This window comes from Tympanuchus pallidicinctus, unplaced genomic scaffold, assembly GCF_026119805.1.
Source record: "Tympanuchus pallidicinctus isolate F22 unplaced genomic scaffold, pur_lepc_1.0 scaffold15, whole genome shotgun sequence".
Classification (NCBI taxonomy): domain Eukaryota; kingdom Metazoa; phylum Chordata; class Aves; order Galliformes; family Phasianidae; genus Tympanuchus; species Tympanuchus pallidicinctus.
The window spans coordinates 28992986-29017602 of NW_026294669.1; the positions used below are offsets into that span (position 1 = coordinate 28992986).

General features: G+C 34.9%; 1 pseudogene; it reads right to left on the bottom strand.

The window, feature by feature from the left end:
- The window catches only part of LOC128076830 (dynein axonemal heavy chain 7-like), a 67072-nt pseudogene extending 42764 nt beyond the window's left edge, over positions 1–24308 (bottom strand).
- Between the last annotated feature and the right edge of the window lie 309 nt (positions 24309–24617).

The following is a 24617-nucleotide window of genomic DNA, read 5'->3' on the forward strand; positions in this document are numbered from 1 at the left end:
TTTATAAAGCCTGTACTAGCCCAAACAAAAAAAAGCAGCCACAAGTCAGAATAGTTTTGCTTAGTTTTGAGGAGTACCCAGGAATATTGCCTTCAAACGGCATAGGAAAAAAATGTAAAAATAAGTTTTATGGTCAAGATTAATCTTATTTTATAATGCTAGATACCTTCCAAAGCCTCTTCTTTATTAGTTTAAATGCAATCTCTGCAGGAAATATGGATCAAAGTCATCCTTTTAAGTAAGACTGAAAGGGACTCATTTCTTACCCACACATAGGTAAAATTGCAAGGTTTGAAGTCATCCTCTTGGACATGGCTACAGTGCAATACTGCATATAAATTAATGTCTCTAGTGAGCAGCTTAATCTCTCATCAATAGATGTTGGAGCTTTTAGACTTCACAATCTTTTTAGCAGAAATAACATTCTACTTCTCAGTTAAGACAATGAAAATATAACAGTGACAATATACAAAAACTGGAGAGAAATGTAACTCAATGATAACATTTCTTTCAGTCTTTTTACCAATATCGAATCCCAAGAAAACACCACATTCTTAAGTACCACTCTCAAAGTTAACTGGGCAGTAAAAACTTACCATATTCTTCATTACAAATGAATGCCTTGTGATTTATTGTTTTTTTTAATTATTATTATTATTTCAGAATAGTAACTTAAAAATTGAGGTAGGTTACATAATCCTTACTAGGTAACTTAATTTACTACAGTTAATTTAATGATACAAAAGGAAAAGAAAATAACAGCTTAAAAACATGAGACTTAACTTATTTGTCTGCTTATATAACTTTCAAGACTCGCCCTCTGCAAAATGATTGCACACAGGTTTTGTGCTGAGGGCATGAATAAACAAAAGCAAAACTCTATACAAAAAGACACGATGGAGGAATGGCTTCTCTCTTAGGAATTATTTAGAGAATCTCAGTTAAAAATGCAGTAATTACTTTGTTTAATCTCTGAAGAGTTAAAAGCTTTTTTCCTCAAATATAAAGTATTTTACCATGGGTCTAGATAGAATGCAATGAGAAAAGCTGATTCGGAAATTTCCCTAATTTCACCAACAACAGGACCATTATATTGCTACAGTTCCATTACTTACTAGGCTTTGATAGTCTCCCAGAAAGATGGATAGCATCAGGATTTAACCCACAGTACCTGTTCCTGTGCCTCACCACCCTTATTGTAAAAACCTTCTTCCTTATATCCCGTCTAAATCTCCCCTGCTTTTAGCTTCAGATCATTACTCCATATACTGTCTCAACAGCCCCTGCTAAAGAGTCTGTCACCTTTCTTCTTAAAGCCCCCCCTTCGGATTCTGGAAGGCCACTCTCACGTCTCCCTGGAGCCTTCTCTTTTCCAGGTTGAACAGCCCCAAATCCCTCAGCCTTCTTTTATTATACTCAGTCAAAATGTTTCAATGGACTTTAATGGAAGTTCAGACTTAAGCCACTCTCAGGAATCAGTTTCATCCAAAATTAACACCAAAACTAACATCAAAATTACCATATACATAAATTTTGGAGATTTTATTCCAAACAAGACAAAATAAGGAAGGACAACGTAGCATAAGGATTAAATATTCATTTATCTCTAACAGATGCAAAGAACTATAACAAAATTTCTTTTTACATAAGGACTCCTGAAACACAAATCTCAATTTACCAGCACCCAGAAAGTCACTTGCAAGGAGCAAAGCAGAACTAAAACAATCCGTAGTCTCTGCATTCAGATAATTAAGCTTATTAACCCTACAATTGTTGTGAACATACCTTGAAACGCATGTACTGAAAGGTTGTTTCCAATAATACTTTAACTCTGTTCGTGCTTACCTGAGAAGAAGCAACTGCTCTGAAACTCACTGCTAGGATGCCATCTGACCATGTGAAACTGGATCAAACTGTCCATATAGCTGACCCATTGTTATGGATTTGGGATTTAAAACTGTGATCTGAACTTCGTTTTCTTCCATCAGCCCCTGCAGGTACAAAAGTGTTAACATTAAACATTAGTTATATCGTATGGTTTATTTTGAATTTTACATATCTATTAAATCTTCATAAAACTTATATCAGGTTAGAGAAGGAAAGATATCATAAATATTACATTTCAAAGATGGAATACAAGTGCATAAAAACAAATCTCCCAACTTTATTGCATGCAGCTGGAAGTATAATTTCAACTCTGAACAGTGGCTTGATATATAAAAATGGATTTTACTTAATTTAAATGTTAGTGAATTGGACATTAGGCAGTCAGTTAAGATACCCAAGAACTGTACTTAAACTTGCGTGGATGAAAACAGGTCAAGTCCTGTCTTTGTTTCATTTATCCCATGTTTTGCAAAGGAATAAGTATGACCATTTGGGTAAATTTCTGAGATTGACATCAAAACACCACTACACACAGGGTTCTTTCGGTTTGGCTGTGTTTTGTTTTTACTTAAACCAGTCAAACGTATCAATTTTATTTTTTATTAACTTCAACTGATTCTTTTCTTGTCTCCTCGTGACTAAAGATGAGATGTAATATTGCACAAATCAGAGATTAGGTGAGTAAAAACCACTTCAGGAATGAACCCTCCTTAAGTTCGAAAGGACAGCTTCTCAATCAAATTCTGTTCAGTTTTCCCTTACGCTTGCCTAGAGACCCTGGGGTAAATTCTGTATTTTGTACAAACGCAATTTTTTTTTTTTTTTAAATTTGTTTGAAAACAGATTTCACAAGAAATATTTATAAAAAGTGTCTAGATACCTTCTCGCATACGTCCCCCAGTGCTCCTGCCAGAACTCGATACGCACAAGTTTTTCCACCAAAAGGCTCTCCAACTATCATAAAGCCATGACGCACGATCATCATCTCATATACCTGCAGGATCTTCATAGTAAATACATCAGTCATTTGCAAATTCATAGCAACACAGTTCGTTTTGATGGCTTCCAACAGGTCATTGTAGTCTGGTTTTGGCAGCTTCACACCAGGAAACAAATCAGAGGTAATACCCTATTCAAACAATTGGTTGAAAAGCATACTTATTTCTACTGTCATTACGTTTGAAACTCATGCAATCAATGATTTGTCCTTTAAAATTTAGGCAAACTAATATCTATTTTGATAAAAATATTTGTGAATGTCACATAACCTTGTCTGAGCCAAAACTTAATTTATTACTGATATTTATTTCATGAGCCTTTTTCATGTTTATGTGCGTATAGAATAAAGGGTTTGTTACCTAATTGATCAGCTTTTGTCTAACTATTTTACAGAAGTTGCTTTTAGAAAGCGGAAAAAGCTTTTTCCTTTCTCAATAACCAAAGACTAGTTAACAGAAATATGAACAGTAGGCTCGTATGGTCAGTGTCTTTGCTATGAAGGAACAGCTAAGACTGTTTAAAAATAACTAACTGAAATATTTGGACTACTACTCTGATAAATCTGTTATATAATATTAGCATTTTTAACAAGTTTTTTTAACATTAGTGAAAATATGCATTTTTTTTACCTCAAAAAGTGGTAAATGGTGACATCTGTAATGGATCTAAGTAGCAAAATTTCTTCATCTTCCAATGGATATTTCAGCTAAAAAAGATATTAAATAGCTTTATGTAATTAGTTTTGGAAAGCCAATGTTAAACGTCTGTTTGACCGAACAGCTCCTGTTGTGCATCTGTGTAATTTTTTGGCAAGTTCAGGTCCACAAACAATAAAATACATTCTGGATGTACTTTTATACTTTGATATCAGGGACATTACAGTGGCTTTCTATATTCAAGCCAACTGAACTTTATTTTATGCCCAGTTACAGGTATTATTACAAACTGTACTTTGTCCTAAAGCATTAAATTCTTGCTTTTTAATATGGGTTTATTTTCTTCATATAAAGAACAAATTTTCCCTGTTCTGAGTAGACCTTTTGCTTTCAAAATGGAAAGTCTAAAAGCTTGCATAGAGATGTGTTCACCGTAAGCATATTTTGCCACGATATACAGCTCGTTTACTTTTTTGCTTCAGTTTCTTTTGCTGGTAATGCATTGTTTTTTTTGTTGGTTTTTCTTTTTTTTTTTTCGGGGGGGTGGGGGGAGGAGGAGGAGGAAGGAGGCCTTTGATGTCATTCATTCATAACGCACATCAAAATAAAATACTGTATCCTAAACAGTTTTTCTTAAGAAGTGGAGAGAAACTGGAGTCACACTTGGCAGACTATCCAGTGAGCTATTGGAAGGTGTTAACATATTATGGCAAAAGCATCTAAGGGTGTAAAGAAAATAACGCAGAACAGCAGCCAACATGACAAATACAAGTCACTAAATCTGCACTGAACTAGAATTCTTGAAAGATAACCAATACACTTAATGGGCTTGCCAACCCTTTAAGTTGGTGATCAGATCACAAACTTCTTGAATTCTGCTTTTAGGTTTGAGGGTTTTTTCAGGTTTGCAGCCTAAAATATACCCTTTTCATTTTAATGTTCATCACTGAGTGTGTACTTGCCATTATACAGAACTGTGCACCTTTTATCATGAAAGAGCTGCACTACTGAGTAAATTTCTGGGAAACAAAAAAAATCTAAGAAATCATTTACCTTCAGGTTGCCAGCAGCAGTAAGTACTGACTTCACAGCTCTCATTCCATAATCATAATGGTGCTGGGACGACAACTGCTCAGACACAGACGGTACGTAGCCACAATTTTTACAGATAGAGGTCGTGCAGAAACAAAACCGCAAGAATACAGAACTATCTCTGCAATCATGGCATAATCAGGAACCATCATAGCTACCGTTCCAAAGAAAGCCCATTAAATACATGAATGAAAAAAATCACAACAGGAAAAATTACACATTATTGTATACAACTTTTTCTGCAATTACCTAAAATACGTTTCCATTATTTCTTTAATAAAGCAGGAGCCGATTGAAGTCAGCTACCATTATTATTATGTCTACACTGTAATATGTTAACAGTTTTCCCTAACTATTCAGCAATATTTTACAATTATGACTATTCATGCTTATAGCTCTTCTTCATTCAAGATTAACAACAACAACAAAATTACAACACAAAATGCCACAAGCTTTAGAAGGAATAGGGAGTGAAATTCAAGTACCATAAACAAGGTGCTGCTCTCAGACTCATCTACTAGCATTGTTTAGCTGTAGCCAGTGCTTCAATTTTACCATATTTTAACCGAACAAGTATCAGAATAGTTTCAAACAGATCAAAGTTTTGTTGCTTTTCATAATTCATCGAAAAGTTTTCCAAATTATCCTTTTTCACTTACAGAATTAATGTTTTTGAACCTTCTATTCAAGGTATGGGTTAATGAGTAAACTTCCCAAATGGTTCTGAGTAATATTCACACATTATCAATTTATACATTATCAATTTATCAATATCTGTGTTCAGATTTATTTTCTTGCTATGGATGTATGACAACTGTATTTAAGGGGTGAGAAAGGATGCAGCACTCTTGAAACAATCACTCAATAATGAACTTACAGAAGACAGAAATCTCTCATATTGAAAAAACTCCAAGTCCCATCAGATGTTACCTTGATTGTTGGTCAGAAGTAAAAAGAAATTAGTCAAAGATCAGTTATAGATTCAGCATTAACCTAACACTTTTTATAAACTGTGAAGTGTTCCTCTTATTTTTAGAACTTTCAAGCACGTAGTAAAGAAACATTAAGCTTTTATTGTTAGTTTTTTTTAATCAGCGCTTTTTTTTTTTAATCCTGACAGACTGATAGGCCTTAAATCACTCAACAATTTCCCCACATATTTATACGTAGCTTATTTCTATTGTTAAATCTAATTTTCTTTAATAACTTCTTTTTCAGAGATTATTTTTATGCTACTGTAATTAAACAAGCAGTTTAAAAGACTCGAAGGTAACTGATATTAAATATTCTTAATTTTTTTATTTGGCAAAAAGCTTTTTTTTTTTTTTTTCCACTTCCTGTGTTAACTATTAAAAAGATTAAAATGCCAAATGTTACAATACCTTAAGATTGTCAGGGAGCTCTGAACGCCTGGCATAGCCAGGATTCATGGTAACGAAGACAGCACATGCGGGGTTAAGTTTCAATTCAGTTCCTTCAAATACTAAAGTGTCAGGTCCTGAATTAATGCCTGTAAAGGAAAATAAAATAAAATAAAATAAAAGCACACTTCTGTCATTGTTAAACTTTTTTTTTTTTTTTTTTTTTTTTTCATCTCTAGTCTTCGTCATACATAAAACAAAGTTATAGTTAAAAGTAATAGTTTACCTCTTTGGATAGTAAAAATCTGCTGAGCAACCACAGAAAGCACTTCCAAATCAATTCTGTTGAATTCATCAAAGCAAGCCCATGCTCCACAAGATAACAAACCCTAGAAGAGACAGGCATCAGATTAATTGATTGGTGCCCATTTATTTTGAACATATCAATGCTGAACAAAACAATTCAGTAATGAGAAAAAGTTTTACTGTGCAAAGACAGCACTTAGATCCATGATTTAGGGCACTAAGGTCTACTCAAACTCACTCCAAATAGCAGAAATCACCCAAAAGAATTACAGAAATTTTAAAAGTTTGCTTAGGGAAAAAGACACAAAACCTGTACCATGTAAACTGAAATCCTGTTTCTTCACTCATAGGCAAAGTGCTATCAAATACATACGTTTTGCATGGCTTACCTTTAATGTCAGCATTTTGGAACTGGACAAGGGGGAAATTTTCACCTCTAAACAGGCCTCCAAAAAACCTACTCATTCTTTTTTGTTCATTTTTATACCTGATGCGGGTCACAAAGACAATAGGGAACATAAGGAATTCTGCAGGGCTAAAATTAACTATTTTGTTTACAGCATGAACAAAAATGACTGTCTTTCAACAACGAACTACAGCATGACCCAAACTATAACCGAAGAGCAATTCTCTTTTCCTACAGTTCTCATTAATTTATAGTTCTTTTTTCTATATGTTCCCTAAATGCCACTGTACCATCTCTGCTGTACATATTGTGTCTAGATTGAATCTTGTGATTTGGTAATAGTTGTTCTACAAACTCCTATTTAAGACACAGAATTTTGCTTTAATTGTTTTACAGGTAAAAAAAATAAAATTGCTTTGCTTATTTGTTTGAATTTTTCTCACGTCAAATCTTGAAGCCATGCCATGCGGTTCTGTCATTTAACACAAATGGGAAGAATAACGCCAGAGAGAAAAGCAGAAATGCTCTATTTTTGTACCATTTCAATGAGGAATAGGATACTGTTTGGAATGGCACATATACCATTCAGAATATATTTTCATAATACAGAGCTGTCTACTCAGGCCAATAGCAACATAAATATGCTTGATTTGTTTAATACAATGGTTCTTACTAGTTTATTTAGAGTTTAAATTAAATCCCAAACCAAACTAAATTTGCAATCAGCTACTAAAAATGTATTAATCTAAATGGCATCTATATTGAACAAATAAAATCGTTACGGTATGTTTCATTCCTAAAGCACAGAGAAAACACTTTGATATTTCAGGTGGATTCTTAGGAGGAGACAGACCCATATGCACAATACTAGCATTATACAGCAACCTAGAAGTGGAAGAAATTACATTTCAATTACAAAAGCAAATAAAATATTTTCATATAATTTAAAATAGGACCCTCAAGACTTTTCCAAACCTTAAAGAATTTTCCCAACGCGATGTAATCCAATCCATCGGAACAATTAAAAACCACACACTGCTTAGCTACAATCTTTTGTCGTTTCTGTTTTTCCAGTTCCTGTAGGACCTTCAGGAGCACCTCCGAGATGTAGATGTAAAGCACCAAATAGGGTTCTGAAAACAAAATAGAAGGAAAAAAAAAAAAAAGTTGTAACAATTTTATGCTATTTTTCTAGCTGCTCCAACTTCTCCCAGAAACTCTCAAAACTTGTTTAATGTCTAAACTTCCCTCAGGTTGTACAGTTTGCGTGCTCCTGGTAACTGTAGCCCACAAATACATAGAGATGCTTTAAGTTCACTAAAAGTCAAAAAAAAAAAAAAAAAAAAAAAAAACACCATAGCTTACTATCCATTTATCACTAACCACAGTGTTACAAAAGATTAAATTTATTAGAAATTTAAATCAAAGTATTCATACAGGATGAATTCTAATCAATTACAACACTTCTAATTATGCGTATTAGAACATCAAAGATAAAATCCTGGAGTCACCTAATTTAGGACTAAAATATCTCAACTAAGTAGATTCTTGCAAGCACAGAACATTTAGTAACAAGTGCTTTTACCTGTAGCACCTGTCTGTAAGTGGAGTAATAACCAGCCTAGGTGTATTGCCAAGATATTCATATCCATATCTCAGTCCAGCATTGATCATTCTTGTTTGAAGATGTCCTTCCTAAGAAAATAAGGCACAGACTTTATACGTGAAATGATTGCACAAAGAGAAAAGACAACACAGTATTCCTCAACTTTGTAGATGAGCACAACCCTTTTAGAACAATTGGTTCATTGCTCTGAGACAGCTTGTGGTTCAATTAAATAAAAATATCACCATTTAAGAGATAGTAAAGTATGAACACAAAACCATTTTTCCATTAACTTCTATAGAGAAAAAAACCCTACTAACCATATTGCTGAGTTAAAATGGCCTTGTTCAGCTGCTTAGAAAGATGAAGGCCTTTCTCAAACAGAAGTAATTGTATCTCAGGATTGCAGGAAGGTTGAGGCAGGATGGACTTCAGCCTATCATTCTAAGCCAACCTCTCTTCTCCGTCCCCTACAGCATACTAAGCAGGCTTGTATCCAGACAGCTTTTAAATATCTCCAGAGTAGGAGACTCAACAGTCTCCCTGGGCAACCTGTTCTAGAGCTCAGTCAGCCTCACAATAAAGCATTTTCCCCATGTTCAGTCAGAACTTCCTGCGTTTCAGTTTCTGCCCATTTCCTCTCATCCTATTACTGAGCACACCATTGAGGACAGTCTCGCCCCATCCTCTTGTCATCCTCCTTTCAGATACTTATGTACACGGACCAGATCTCCCCGAGCCTTCTACAAGCTGAACAGGCCTAATTCCTTCATCCATTCCTCTTACCAGAGATGCTCCAGTCCCATAAATATTTTAGCAGCCCTTCACTAGACTTGCTCCAGGAGCTCCAATGACCAACAGCTGAATTTGCAGTCAACTTGATGACTCTAACATGGCAACACAACATATTTTAATTTTAGGTGCAGTGTCTTCTGTAAATTGGGAAATGCTGTCTTGACAAATGCAAATATACTGTATGCTACCACCACGCAGTATAAACGTTGCTATTTTTCCAAATAACACATAAAATAATATTGACATGAGATTAAAATCTTCAGTTGTCATCCCTAAACCATGTTTTACTCTTCAGAAACAATAATAAATAGTGTTAATAATAAAAATTAGCGTTTGAACAACAGCAATCTCTGCTGCCGATTCAGACAACATTCTGAGATTCAGCAGTGATGAGATTTTAATTAGAAACTGATTGTATTTGGCTACTGGACACTTCAGTTAGCAATCCACAGAATTATCAGTCAAAGGTATATTCTTATCAGCAGAAATTATCACATCAGAGTAACTATTCTCTGTATCAGCAAGCAAGCAGAAATTGAAAAGCTATGAATGGAAATTACCTTCTAATAAGATTGAGAGGTTTCACTTACCTCCCAGTAGTATCTAAGCTGACTTAGCCATTCAAAGTCATTCTCATCTTTGATTTTCTTGCTTACTAGGGATGCAAGGACATCCCTAGCATGAACATCAAGCACAACAAGTGCTCCAAGCGTCACACGATTCTGCTTAGACAGCTTTCCTCGCACCAAGGTGACAATGTCCTCTATCTGTCTATTATTCTGTTCCAGAAAATCCTCTAGTGCCTGGGACAATTTTTACAAGTTAGGTAACTGCAAGGTTAGTCTAAGGCATGAGGATTTTTTTCCTTATATTACTCTTCTTTTTCTATATCAAAATATTCCTTCTCACTATTACAATAGTAAACTATCATTCACAGACATAGTTCAATAGGGCTTTTTTCTATTTGATTCTGTTTTTTTAATGTTACAGAACAATACATGGAGACATCAGTGACACATCTCAGGAAACAAAACAACATAACTTATTTCTTCCTGAAATACATGAATTGCTCCTTAGCTTTTGGTAAATTTCACATTAATAAAATGAAAATGACACATATTTTAACGACTGGCTAATATGTATACAATAAATTTTCTGTTCTTTTTCGAACATCACAATACTAGAAAAAAACTTTAAGTTCTACAGTAGTTAGGAACAATCCAGTCATAATCCTTTTCATTCTCATAGGTTGCAGTAAATAGGAAAGTTCCAATTTAAGGAAAGCACTTACATCAATACTGAGAAGTGATAAGTGCCTCACTAAGCTGAAATTAAAGACATCTGAACCTGGAAACAGTTAGAGTTTGCCACTTAGACGTCTGTATGTTTTGCACTCAAATGCATGCTCTTTCAAGAAGCTGCATTCACTGAAGGTCCACAGTAAGCTTGATTGCACTGAATCCTTACAGAAAAGTCAGAAATTTCTGCTATTTGTCTGGAGAAAAACTTACCTACATCTGGTTTAGATTGTTCTCCACACTAGAATGTTGTTCATCTTCACATACTCTGGCAGTAGTAACCACCAATGAAGTTTTCTTATTTTGACATCTCTCACCCCAGCTAATTATTTTCCAAACACTAAACTTGATTAAATCATCCACTTAGAATTGCTTACTTTTAATTTATCAATATAAAGAGCAAACAAAGTTCAAAATCACTTCAATTTTATGAGTTGCTTCAGAAGTTTCAATCAGGCAGCATCCAAAACACACCACTCAAGTTTGCTTACTACCATTTGCTTACCACCAAGCTTTCCAGGCTTTCACCAAGCAAACTTGTAAAAACCTAGATATTACTATGTTCTCATCTCCCATTTCAGTACCACTCTTTACTATTGCACTTCTGACTATATGCTCCACTGAAAATGAAAGCGTTCCACAAAATATTACTCTGTAAATTTATGAAACAGTTTTGTTTCTACACATCTTACCTCACTATCTGTTTTAATAAAAAACTTGTACCTTTGTACAGTTATCTGTTGGAAACAACTAAAAAATGTTGAAAAGAATCCTGTGTGTATGCTTGCGTGTGTGCATGTGCATATGAGTAAATTTTTAATCATAAGAAGTGACTTAAATGAGACTGGTATCCTGTCCCAGAAAACACTGAAGAGCTGTTAAAAAAAGAAGTGTTTTGTCACCGTATTCACAGAGTGCCTTTGATGTCAGCAAAACATGATGCTGTAGGTAGGATAATGTTTATTTCGACCAAGATAAAGCTGTGTCACACAGAACGCCTCTCATGTGGTCAGTGACTGTTATGTTTCATATGCTTTAGTACAAAATAGAAATGGTACAGATAAAGAATTTTGAATGTTCTGAGACTGAGAGTTCCCTTGTTCGAGATCTGTGACAGACTGTTAAGAGATGCAAACCTCCTCCCAGTCCTTCACTACATACAAGTCTCCTTCTGCGGCAAAATGAAGATTCTTGGCCTGGGGCAAGATGGGCAGAACTACCAGTACAAAGTATTTTGAGTAAAGCCTACAGAAGTGACAGATTTCCCTGAATATCCAGGTATAGAAAAGACTTAACATAGCCTAGACAAGAGCCTTGTCTAGGCTCAGAATTCTGTAACAAATATTCCCAAAACCAAATGAATTTAATCATTCCTTAACTTCTTACCTTTATTCACTAACAACCTCATTAAGACAATGCTGGCTTTAAAGTCTCTGGATTTTATGCTGGATTTAAAATCTCTAAGGTTAGAATTTCTGTTTCTCCTTCCTGAAAGTCTTTCACCAAGAGAAGATAAATGGTGCAGTATGTAGAAGCTTTCCTTCTTTCCTGAGAGAACTGAGGATCTCCCTTACTACTAGAAAAACAAATTACTTTTAAATCTTTTTCAAATCTTTTAGTCCATTGCAAGACTTATTCTTTGTATTAGAAATACTGTTCTCTTTTTCCTTCAGTTCTGTCCACCCAGAAGCTTATTTTTCCCCCCATCTATCTGACAAATAAAGCTTCTTGAAATGCCCACTACTATCAGAAGCCATTGCTTCCGCTTGTGAATAAGCAGCGTTACATGGCCTTGAAACACTCCTTCATATATAGACTAAAGAGTAGGTTTAAGTTTGTTTTTGTGTTATAACTCAGCTATATATGAACAGCAAAAACCCCAAAACGCAAATACTGCAGATGTTTCTCCAGTTCATAACATCACATTGCAAAAATTGGTAAGAGAAAGTATTATGAAGTGCCAAAGATGCTGTTTTATGTAAACCCTGATGCTCCTTTCTCTCCTAACATCAGAGAATGAAAATCTAGTTGCCTCAGACGATAACGCATATCTAGTAACGAGTCTGGAACATTTCCAAATACAACAGGTAATAGCAATCCTTACTGATGAAACAGAGGAAAGATTTTGCAAAACACAAATCCTGAATCTTAATTCAATGCCTTCGGTACCTTTCTTCTCACCACCTAGCGAACAGATAACATGTTCTGTATCAATCATGCACTCATTGTTTGACAAGAGTGAAGACGGTACTTATCCTCTGCTAGTGCTAGCCCATATTTATAACAAGTACTGAACGTGTAGGAAGCTAAGCTAAGTTACAGACAGAGACTATCCATGCTAGTTAATAGCATCTGAATACACCAATGACCTGTTTTCACAGAAACGTATAATATACATGTTAAGCTATACAGAATGTATTCTGATAGTGTGCTGAAGCATGCCTACATTCAAAAGAAAATATTAACTTCAAAGTCTTCAAGAATCACAGCTCAAGTGTACCTTCAAAGTAGGTATTAAAAGGATTAATTATTACACTGAGCAGCTACTCATTCAAAAAGATAACTAAAGGTTGGATTCATCACTGTGTTACATCAATTTTAAATACACCAAAATTTAAATATACAGTGAATATTCTTACCTTCTGGCCATTTCTAATAGACCTCTCTACCTGCATCGTCCAGAAATTTTGGGATACACAAGGAACAGTTTGTCCATGCCACTCTCATACCCAGTCAACACGTGGAGCTTTTGGATAAGCTTCAATTGCATCCTGAATGACCTACATAGGATAGAAGCATGTGGTAGCCACATATGAAAATAAGTAATGTTTAGCTTTAGAATTTAGGTTAGGTTGCAGTACTAAGAATCAAAAATAAACCAGCCTCAACTCTAACTCTCTGACACTGACATCCTGCAAGAAAATCCCTCCAAGATTAAAAAAAATGAGAATGTGATAACATGAACCATCACAAAAAATTTCTGAGAACTAATTTCACAACACGTTCAGTGCACTGAAAACATAAAATTTTCTACCTCCATCTATAATGAAACTAGAAAACAAGTGCAAATACAGCTTAGTTAGAATGAACAACCCAAACTGAAAAGTCTTTTTAAAATACAGTTATTCTACTATAAATACAGAGCTTTGAATTTTGCAGTTCATATTATTTAAACTTATATCTAACTTCATGTATGTTTTCTAGTAACAGAATGATAAATCTGGTTATTACACCACTTAAGGATAATCCCAATGAAATCAAAACTTAGGAAAATCTTTCTGTCCCTAACATTTTGTATTTTTTTCTTCCATTAACAAAACTAAGTAAGAGTAAGGCAAAAGCTTAAGAAAATTTAGATGTCTCCTCAGAAAATCAGTGTAACACGAGTTGGATGAAAATCTGCTGTATGTCCTGCACTTCCAAATCTCTTTACTTTCAACAATTTATACACAGAATAGCATGAATAACCCATTACAGAATTGACACCACAACTACATAAATATTATGTGTTTCAGATCATTACAAAAGTTTAGAAATCAAGAGTGAATGCAGACAAATGGTGCTCGGCCACTTCCTACTTAGATGCACCAAGCAGGTGAATTTATTCACTTCTATTTGCCGATACACCATTAGTATAATTAAACTGTAATACTGTACAACAGTGTCAGAAGCATGTACATTTGATTACCTCACTTGACATTGAAGAGAAACAAAGAAAATGACAGCTAAATTTATGACGTGATGATGTGATCTTATGGATACTCAAACAATACAATCTGAAAAGGGTTCAGAATCTTGATTAAGGTAGACAGAATTAAGAGGAACATTAAAAGGAGTATTAAAAAATAAGGGCATACTTTCTCTTCAATCTTGTCCCTTAATACCCCAAGCGTAGAATGATCTCTGACAAAAGAATCCTTGGGTCAAATGATTTTCATTTTTAAGAAATTTAGAGCATTATAAATCCAGAAAACTGATATCAGATTAGTTGTTGTTGTTTGTTTTAAAGGGCATAATCTTAACAGACTGAATTCATGGTTTTAATGCTCATGCTGTGCAAAGAATAAAAAATGATTCTAGTATACGTGAATGTTAACAGAAGAAATCAAGGCTAAATGACAATAGCCTAAGGAATAACTAAATAACTTCATTTGGAAATGAGGTCCAGAAATATCAAAAGCAAATATGCCTAAATACATCAGTACTTGGTACTACTTATAATCACTGATAAAGGACAAATCAAATTACAGTTGAAGTGACATGTAATCAAGGTGGCTTTCTGCCTTCAGAAGATCTTATGCCTAAATGCCTTAATTCAACAGACTACTTGATATTTGCTTAACTTCAAGCATGAGTTTCCATGAACTTTACTGCTTACGCCTCCCAACACTCCAACACCAGGACAAAATACCACAGAACCATTTAAGTTGGAGAAGATCTCTAAGATCAAGTCCAATCACCTACCTAACTACCAATTCTATCGCCAAACCACATCCCACAGCACCACAGACACATTTCTTAAATGTCCTGGGTAGCCCATTCCAATGCATTGCCCCTTTTTCCATGAAGAAATTCTCCCTGATATGCAAGCCAAAGCTCCTCTGGCACAACTTGAGGCTGTTTCCTTGCATTCTATGAGTCATTTTCTCATGTCCTAAACGTAGCTGTTTCTGTGCTGGACACACAGCACAACTGCCACAACTAAGTACTTTCAAACTTTGAACAGCTACACATCAATCACCTTACTATTTTTTTCATGCTTCAGAGAAAAATAAAAGCTTTATGATTTGTTACCTTGTGGACAGAATTCAGCATAGCTGCCTCCAGTTCAAGGAGCCATCTTTCAACTTGACCTCTAGCTTCAGAGGTTGAAATGGTCTGCGTGAGTTTCACAGTCTCTCCTTCACTACTTTTAATGTGTGTAATATCTAACACACCAGTAAACACCACTCTTGCAATTCCTTCAGATCACTTTTTCAGGTGAGGCTGTACTCTAGAAATCAAAACTAGTATTAAACAGCTTCTGCCATTGTTTCCTTTCCAACCTTAGAAAAGTAGATCTAACTTTTCACAAAAAATACTTTCGAAGAAATTAAAGGTAGTTTTAAACTTATTAATAAAATTATTATCCTCAACAGTAGTTCTTTTATTACATCTACAAGATGCCCACTGCACAACTTTGATAGGACCAGTTAAAGATGTACAATATTACTTACGTCTTCTGTAATATATAATACAAAAAGACAAATGGGGATCCTCTCTTAAACAGTTAATCCATCTAAAGTGCATAAAGTTTCATTATTTATACCTTTCCACAGAACTATTGTAAATATTAATGAATTTAAGTAAAACAACCCTATTAATTGCACTGCATTAATATTTCTTAGTAATTAGAAGGTTGTTCATTATTTTAATTCTTATCCTTGCATGGCCTAGCACTGGACACTATCAGATCTGAACAATGGGAATAAAACAGCAGCGTATGGATCCTATCTGATGTTCAATTTTCCACTGGGAATAAAACAACACAGTATGCTAATTTCTCTATGAATTATTAATTGGACTCTTGAATTTTCTGAAAAACTGTGTACAGAAAGGTTACTAGTTTAGGAAACAAAGAAGAATTCAATTACTTGCATTAAAAATCACTCTGCATTTGCCTAATACAAAATCCAACCTAGTACATTCTTAACGCCATGGTTGTCAGTGGGGAAAAAAAACAACTTGTAGAGAAACAGAGAAACAATATGGCAAGCCTGTCTGCATGCACAGCGAGTTACAAATGCATCTACTAAATACTACGGTACCGGGTAGGATCTTTGGTCTCTGAAAGAATCTCAAGGAGTTCATCATTAGATAAAAAAAAGAATCTTGGGAAAAACAGGCGCTTCTTCTCTAGGTATTCATTAAGTCCCTTGAGAATTATCTCCAGAAATTCATTGCACTTCCTCAGTTTTTCCAACATCTTGTCTATTGTTACCACTTCCAGCACATGTTTGTCCTCAAAAAGAAATCAAACCTGATAAAAACATTCATGTCTACTCACACAGAAAGCAGTAAAAGTCTTGAGCAAGATTAAACTTCATTTCATACTTTTCTTTACTCTGTAATTGCCAGAATTACAATTTATAATCTTCAGTTTCTGGTTTCACTGGAAAAACAGGCAGGTGGCATTAAACTACATTTACTATTTCTGAAAATAATTTTCAAAACATAATCAATTCATCAGAGTGATTCCTGTCGTTTTGTTGAACCAACAGCAATCCACCCAATAATCATACCCATATAATTAAGAAAAATGAACCAGCAAAAGATTGTGACAGATTTTTAAGTATACTTGTATGGCAACAATACTGACACACACTTCATCTGGTAATCTGTAAAATTCCAATGTAAAAAAAAAATGATCTCTTTTCTCATGTAAAATACTTCTATACATAAGATCCTGAGTTGAGATGGCAAAATGGCAAGTAGGAAGCACTGCTGCAGTCTATAGGACTTCAGTACTAACATTAACTAGTGATATGCCCTGAAAAAGGCATTCTCTTATCCTAATGATTACTAACTAAAGACATCTTTAAAGATTTTTGCTAAGATGAAATTACAGAGTCTTTAGAAGAATCACAATTTTTTTTTTTTTTACAATAGCACCAACAGTTTACAATAGAATAACACATACTAAGATACACTGCTTGATAAACAGTTCCTTCTATTTTTACACTGAGTAGATAACAACATATATCCCTCAGCTACTGCCTTTCAAATTAACACCTTCAGTGAAAAGAACATATGTGCTTAAAGAAATATATATTGCATGAGTTGAAAGTTGCTTCAATTAATTAAAAAAAAAATGCATAAAATTAAAAGGTTTTGCAAATGACCTGAAGATTATCAAGCTAAAAAGCAAGTTTGAAAGAAATACAGTTGTCTGAACATCAAACTCTGGCATTTAATATATAGCTTGTGACCTATCAATTTCCAGCCTAATTTCCATTAACTTTTTTAAGCCACTCACTAAGTATGGAATTTTTGTAGCAAAATGAGAGATATTTCCAAGTAGGAAATCCAGATGTGCAGATTTATGACAGTGGAAGTCAGACCAAACAAATGTTTCTACTTAGAACCTGTTGTGGGTTCACATATGACTGAATTTATCCCAGCACTGCACTGTTCAGGCCCATACTGGTTTATATTACCTGACTCGCTGACCATTCAACTGATTCAAGCTTACTCTTGTTGCAATGCATGAAGTTCTACAGCATCACGGGAAGGGAAGGCGAAGTGATTAGTCTGGGAACACACTTCAATAGCTTTTCCTTTACCACCTGCATTTCCCTGGAATTTGATTGAGGCCACAGAAGAGAAGGAAACAGAGTAACTAGAAATCTTAGGCTCTGTCCAGTGAGTTTGTACCTGTAAGAGTACTATATACTACACATGACCAGGGGTAAAGGGGAAAAAAAATGTAAGTACACAATGAACTAAACAACGAGAAACACCAAAGAAATTAGTAGGGACTATTTCAGGCTAATCAATCTGTGAAATGTAAGAACAACTGCTATAGAATAATGCAGCAGTAAGAGTAAAAATCAAAGATGCAGCCCAACTATTTCCAGTAGGAGCAGTTTTGTCACAAAATACAATGTCTCATTCAAAAAAAAGTTCCTGGTGGGGCTTGCAGAATTACACAGTATCACAGTGCAGAAGGGTTGGTCATGCTGCAGTGACAGATGAAGAGAGACAAGACAGACTGCTGTGCAAAGCCCAGAATGTTTCTATGAGAAATTAATTCCTCACAGAGCAACAACGCATCTCTGATCTACCATCCTGACTGCTGTTCAGCCTCAGTTGGGAGCATTCAATAACAAATTCCAAACTCAGCTACAGTTCAAAAACTCGTAACGTTCTGAAATGATTTGCAGTTTGCATTTAGCTTTGGTTCAGTTCCCTGCTCATAATGCAAACATGCTTCTAATCTACCGAAAACAAATAAACAACAACAAAAAACATAACTGTATGCTTATCTAATTAATCCTCATAGGTTGTGGCCCTCTAATGTAAGAAGCAGTGTTCTCTTCAACATGAAATACATTTACCTTCTGTTACTTCCCTCTTGCATCATACCAAAACAGAACAAAGTAAATTGTTCTCATATTTCTCATCTATACATAGGTAATTAATCTGTCAGCACACAAATGCAGTTAATCATCTGTTTTATAAAACACATCGTAATGCATAACCAGTGCAACAGAAAAAGGAATTGCTTCCTTTCTTAGCATGTTTCTAAGTGCAGCTTAGAAACATGAAAATCAAAGCCATGTTGCCAGCACCAAACATGGATTCTTTCTACTTGGTTATTCTTTCATATGGAAAAAAAAAAGTTAAGTGAGGAAAAAAACCCAAACGTTTTGTTTCTCAACACATAATTCCTACTTACAGCTCTGCTAAGGCGTGGAGGAGAAGAAGGGAATGCCCCCATCCTGAGTCATTCAAAACTTCAGTTCTGTTTTTTATCAATTTGAAGCAAAAAAAACCTGTGTCACGAAAACTAGAAGTGTATGAAAACAGTTCTAGTACCCATCTAAAAGGACATCACTATCTTTAGTTTTCAAGTATCATTTTTAACATGTCACAGGTTGCAGCCTTGAATTTCTTTCTTTTCTTTCTTCCTCAAAAGAAACATAAACGCTTCTGTAATCTAGTTTTTGTCTGATCGTATTTACTTATTTATTTAAGACAAGCTGAAAATAAATCCTTTAATCCTCATTAATGCTTTGCTTAAATTCAGTAGTTTTAATGAATTGCTAATAAATGATTATTCAAGTTGGTGAGGGATAGCTAAGGAAATAAAGGAAGCATTTTGATTCCTCTCACAATTTTAATACACAGCCACGTATAAATGCAAAAAAAAGCAGACTCAAGTTTGCATTATTATTTAAAGAAAGACCATTCCAATTGACTGAGGAACAATACCCAAGACATAAAATAGAAACAGAGTATTTGTGGAAATAGAGTGTCATCTACTGGAACGTAAGGCATGCTTGTTTAGAGAAAATAAGCTTTGGTTCATTAAACCATTCTTTTGGTATTTATAAACCCCTGCACAAACAAAAATATATTGTTTTCTACCATTGATAAGATATATCACATTCAAAAATAATTCATAACTGATTAGCACCAAATATTTAAATTAGAAGATATTCTTTAAGAAGATAATTCAGCAGACACAACGTTTACAAATATATTGCACAACACAGCTCTGAAATTCTTGCCTTTTTTTTTATTACTATTTTTACCTGATTCTTCCCTAGAGTGAGCACTGCTGATTTCACATTAGCTTGATAAGTTTCTGATTTTTCTTCTACGTTAGAATATGGAAGAAAGAAAGAACATGAGGGGCACAGCTGAGGGAGAAGAGAGCGTACATGCAGCAGGTAAGAAAGGATGAGAAGAAAACTAATGTAAAATTTAACTGGAGCCTGGAACTACTTGAAGAGTAATCAAAGAACAAATCAGAACAAAAATAAAACAGCAACCAACCAATGGAAAACACCACAGACCCAAGCTCTTCTCCATAGTGACAACTGGACAACAAGGAGCAACAGGTACAGATATTTGCATGGGGCTCTCAGCTTAGACATTACAACGCACAGCACCAAAGTCTCTGGACGTTATCTCCAAAGATTCCCTGTCCTTGGAAGTTTGTGGCTGGCTTGATCTAGTGCTGGCAAGTGTTCCATTTTGAACCCCAGTGATCCCTCCCAAGCAGTGCTTCTATGATTCAATATGAAACAATTCTACAAAATCATTTTAAAAAGAATCTAAGAAATGGGGCTAAGAAACAGAAAACTGAGTACTGTGCTACAAGAAGCAGTTTTCTTGTACGTCCTATAGATTCAACCCATATTGTTAAGACATGGGCACTCACCTGAAAAACTGATCTCATCAAGTCTTTCCATGTTTTAAAAACAGTATTGAATTGCCTGCTTTCCTCAGGCATCTGAGCCATGACGTCAGGAGAACTGAAAATTGGCTCCAAATAAAGCCACGTAGCCTGAACCTTCAGCCATTCATCCAGGATGTCCTGCAGTAACAACAGCTTTCCTTCCCATTCCCTGTGAAACAGTGTAAGTTCAAATGCACAGATTGATACTACCAGAACACTCCTCCCACACTGCTGAGACCTTTTTGGCAACTTGCATATTCAGCAGGCCTAAGTTTTATTACTGCAACGGAGTATCACACTCATCTCACCTGGTTTCCTGCATTAAAACGTCCACACTTGTTTCTGCAACAGGATCATCTGTGTGTATTTAAACGATGTATTTTTTGTAAGGTTGACTGTAGGATTTCATAGATGAAATTAATCCAGTAAGAAGACTAACAGTACCAGCAAATGAACAGAGCACGCACTTCAGCACATAGTATGTATGGACAAGTTCAATTCAGTTCAGAGAAACTGAGTATTTAGTCAGGCTGTTGGCATACACAAAAGCCCAGATTGCTATGTCTAATAGTGTGCTAGGTGCAACAGAAAGCCACAAAAGTAACATAATGTTGAAAATTAAGCCATAAACATGTAGATATTGTCCTAGGAAGCCATTTTGTCTTAATTAAAAGAATTCAAGTAATAAATAGCCAATATAAGGCACTTAAAGTATCACTTATTTCTGAATTCAAATTCCAAATGTGTGTGTCAAACGTTTTTGTTGATAAACACTCCATCAATATCAGTGCACATCAATATATGTACACAATTCTATTATTCAGCAGTTATTCCATCTTCACTCATTTACCAATTTTCTGAGTTTTCTTCTCAGTTTTTTCTTCTCAGTTTTTCTGCACTATTTACAATCATTGGTAGCATAATTTGATAATTTTCACTACCTCACCAGTATCACAGACATGGTATTATCAATTCTCTGATGTCATTAGTATTTCTAATTCACTGACACAGACAATTTGAAATAATTCTTTGTAAAAACAGCACATCATTTTGCAATTCTCATATCACTGGGCAGTGCAGATAGAAATATTTTAAAAGAGCATGCTGTTGAAATATGTACTGTACAAAGCAGTACACTAATTTTCTCAACAAGACCATCATACATGGTGGGCTGCAGAGAATACAGTAAAATGATCCATGTGAAAATATACTTCCCAATTCACCCATTTACCTGCTAGAGATTCTAACCAACAGCTACTCTTCCATGTATCTTCTCCACATCCTAAGTCCCTCCTTCATCTTCTAGGCACTGTCATTTGTATATCGTGTATAGCGATCTTCCTTTTACCAAAGGCAAAGAAAAATGCAGCTTTCCAAGAGGAAAGTTAACTTTGTTATACCAAAATTTTAACCAGGGAACTTGGAAAACTTTCAGGCAGGAATCCAGAATTCTACATGTTTGTTGGGCTATTGAGAAAGCAACTACTCTGTAATCACCTGGATCTCAAATACAGAAGTTATTCTTTGTACTAATACAAATCCCACCAATTAAAAAAAAAAATCTTCAAAAAATTAAATATAAAAGAAGAACATCGAAACTTGGATGAAATTACCATAGTGTGTTTACTATTTTCCTAAACACATTGTAGAGTTAAATAGGTAAAGACAACCATTTTACATTAATAAGGAACTCTTCCCTAAATACTTTTACTACGGTGCAGTAGTAATAAGAAAATTAGTACTTATTGGAATGTATGTGTATATATATATAAGTATGCATACATGTTTCTTACGTGCTGAAATTGCTTTTTTGGATGCTAATGGGAGTTTGGGAGTACTTACAGAGCTAGATAATTATGGGCAAACTTTAGATTCCAGATCTTATTCTTCCACAATATGGCTATGTTTGAGAAATTCATGAACCAAGTAAAGGATTTATTGAAGACAAAAATCACATTAAAAATAGGGCACAGAGATAAAAGTACATGATTTTTTAACATGTTAAGCTAAGATCTGGACTTCAAGTTTCTGCTTTAGAATGAAGAACACCTTCCATTCCTTTCCTAGAATTTGTCTTGTTTTAATTTTTCTGTGTCTCCTTTAAAAAAGGCTAACATTTTTAATTAACATTTTAATGAACTGCTAAAAGATTCAGCAGCTTTAAAATTTATGTAGAAAGGTTAATCTAGATTTTCTTAGTTCAAAATCTTTCCTTCTTTAACTGAAATTTAAACTATTTGGTTAAACAAAAGCAATGTTAGAATATCTGCTGCCTTCAATACCAGAACATGTCAAATCTGTATTGCGGCCTCTCCAATGCACTGGCACTTCTACTCAGAAGTAAAAAGCATGCTTAAAAGTAAATAATGCTTTCTTTGACACAGACAAAAGCCTTAGCTCTTTAAGATGAGATTAACTCACTGTTGAAGGAGGACAAAAACAAGTGAAGGCCCTATATTCTTTATTAACTATCTTTTAACTTTATTATCTATCACTTCTTCTAGGCAAGATCACTTTGTGACTTTCTATTGGAAAATAAAACAAAAAGCTTACCTTATCCTCTTCTCATAATGCTTAATGAATTGAGAGCCTCTCACAGTCTGAGTTTTAACAATGTGATCATCCAGTAACAGCTGAATATCATCTATTGATTACAAAATACGGCTTCCTGTTTCTCTGTAGGCAAGGAAAGTGAACTCCATTTGATCCCATTCAGAAATCAAACCAGCAATTTTTGATATTTCTTCCCAGTGCCTTTCTTGCAAGCCAGGACTGCAAATCACCTGAATTAGGGGAATGTGGTGCTTGAATTCCTCCACTTTTGATTTAACCTGCAGTGTTAGTGCTAAAGTACTTGGAGAATTGTGGAAAGTTTTTTCTAGCTTATACAATCCGTGCCAGTAGTTTCCTACATCTCCCTCTACTTTGTCTGGATCCACTTCCATAAATGACCCCTCTGTCCAGCTCTCATGCTTTCTGTTGAATTCAACAGTCATTTCATAGAGACGTAGATAAGGAGCAAGAACATTCCGGATTGTTTTATGCTGAGGGTACTGAGATACTGGCCATCCAAATGACTCTTCTTCTGCATTAAATTGATCAATCTGTGCAGAGAGAACAGAAGTACGAAATACAAACCAAGCTCTACATGCTATCAAGTCCTTGTCATGGGTATTACAGAGGTTGTCTAGTATCTTCAATGAGATTCAAACTATGATTTGAGTTACTAAGCTAGACAATTATTCATCTGCTGCCACTGACTGCAGTTAAAGCGATCCTTCTGACAGCTCAACATTGTGCTTACCAATAGATGAGTACAGACAGAAATTTAAAACAGTATCTGGACATTACTCTATAATTTGCATCAATACAGAGGTGATAACAGACAGGAGGGAACAAAAAGCATCAGAATTTATACTTTACAGAATATAGATCCATGTGAACCTACACAGACTTAATCCACTTTTCCTCTTTGCAAAGTACTATACCATTAACATCATATAGTAACAGTTACATACAGTAAACTTTGTTTAAATTGTAAATTGCATACAATGTTTCAGAGATGAATAAGGAATGATTTTGCTACATATCAGTAACTGTGTACTAAGTAAACTCTTGGCTCTGGAAACACAAATATTAAACCTTACAATTCAAACTATCGGACTAGTTTAGGCTACAACCTGTACCTTTACAGCAGCAAGATCCAACTTTGTTTTCAGTGCTTGTGCCTTCTTCTGTTGACTTCCTGAACATCTCCAAATGTGCTAAGTTCTTCAACCTGCTTAAAACAGCTTTTCAGGTCCTCTCCACAAATTGTTCACACCGTACCTAATTGAAGCATGTGAAGAAAAAAAATAAAAAGTCACAATAAAGTTAATTTTCTGTACAAAGGAGGAATAACGAATAATTCTGATTTCACTATAATAGGATACTTCACACTTGCAGACATCCAGCATCCAGCATATGAAATCTTTAGTATCTGCTCCACTCACATTACAGAATTTGACCTGAATTTTACTATTAGCTGCAGTGACTTATTGAGCTAAATGACACAAGTGACTTCGGTTTCCCCTCTGCTCTGCCATAGGATATAGGATATAGTCAGACACAGAAATTTCAGCTGTGGTGGACACAGCTGGCAGACAAATAACAGAAAGCTAAACTGAAGAAACTAGTGTACCACAGATTGAAATGCAATAATAGGATTTGCTTAATCAAACGACAGATAAAGCTAAACATTTTCATAAGACATAGGCATATCTTGT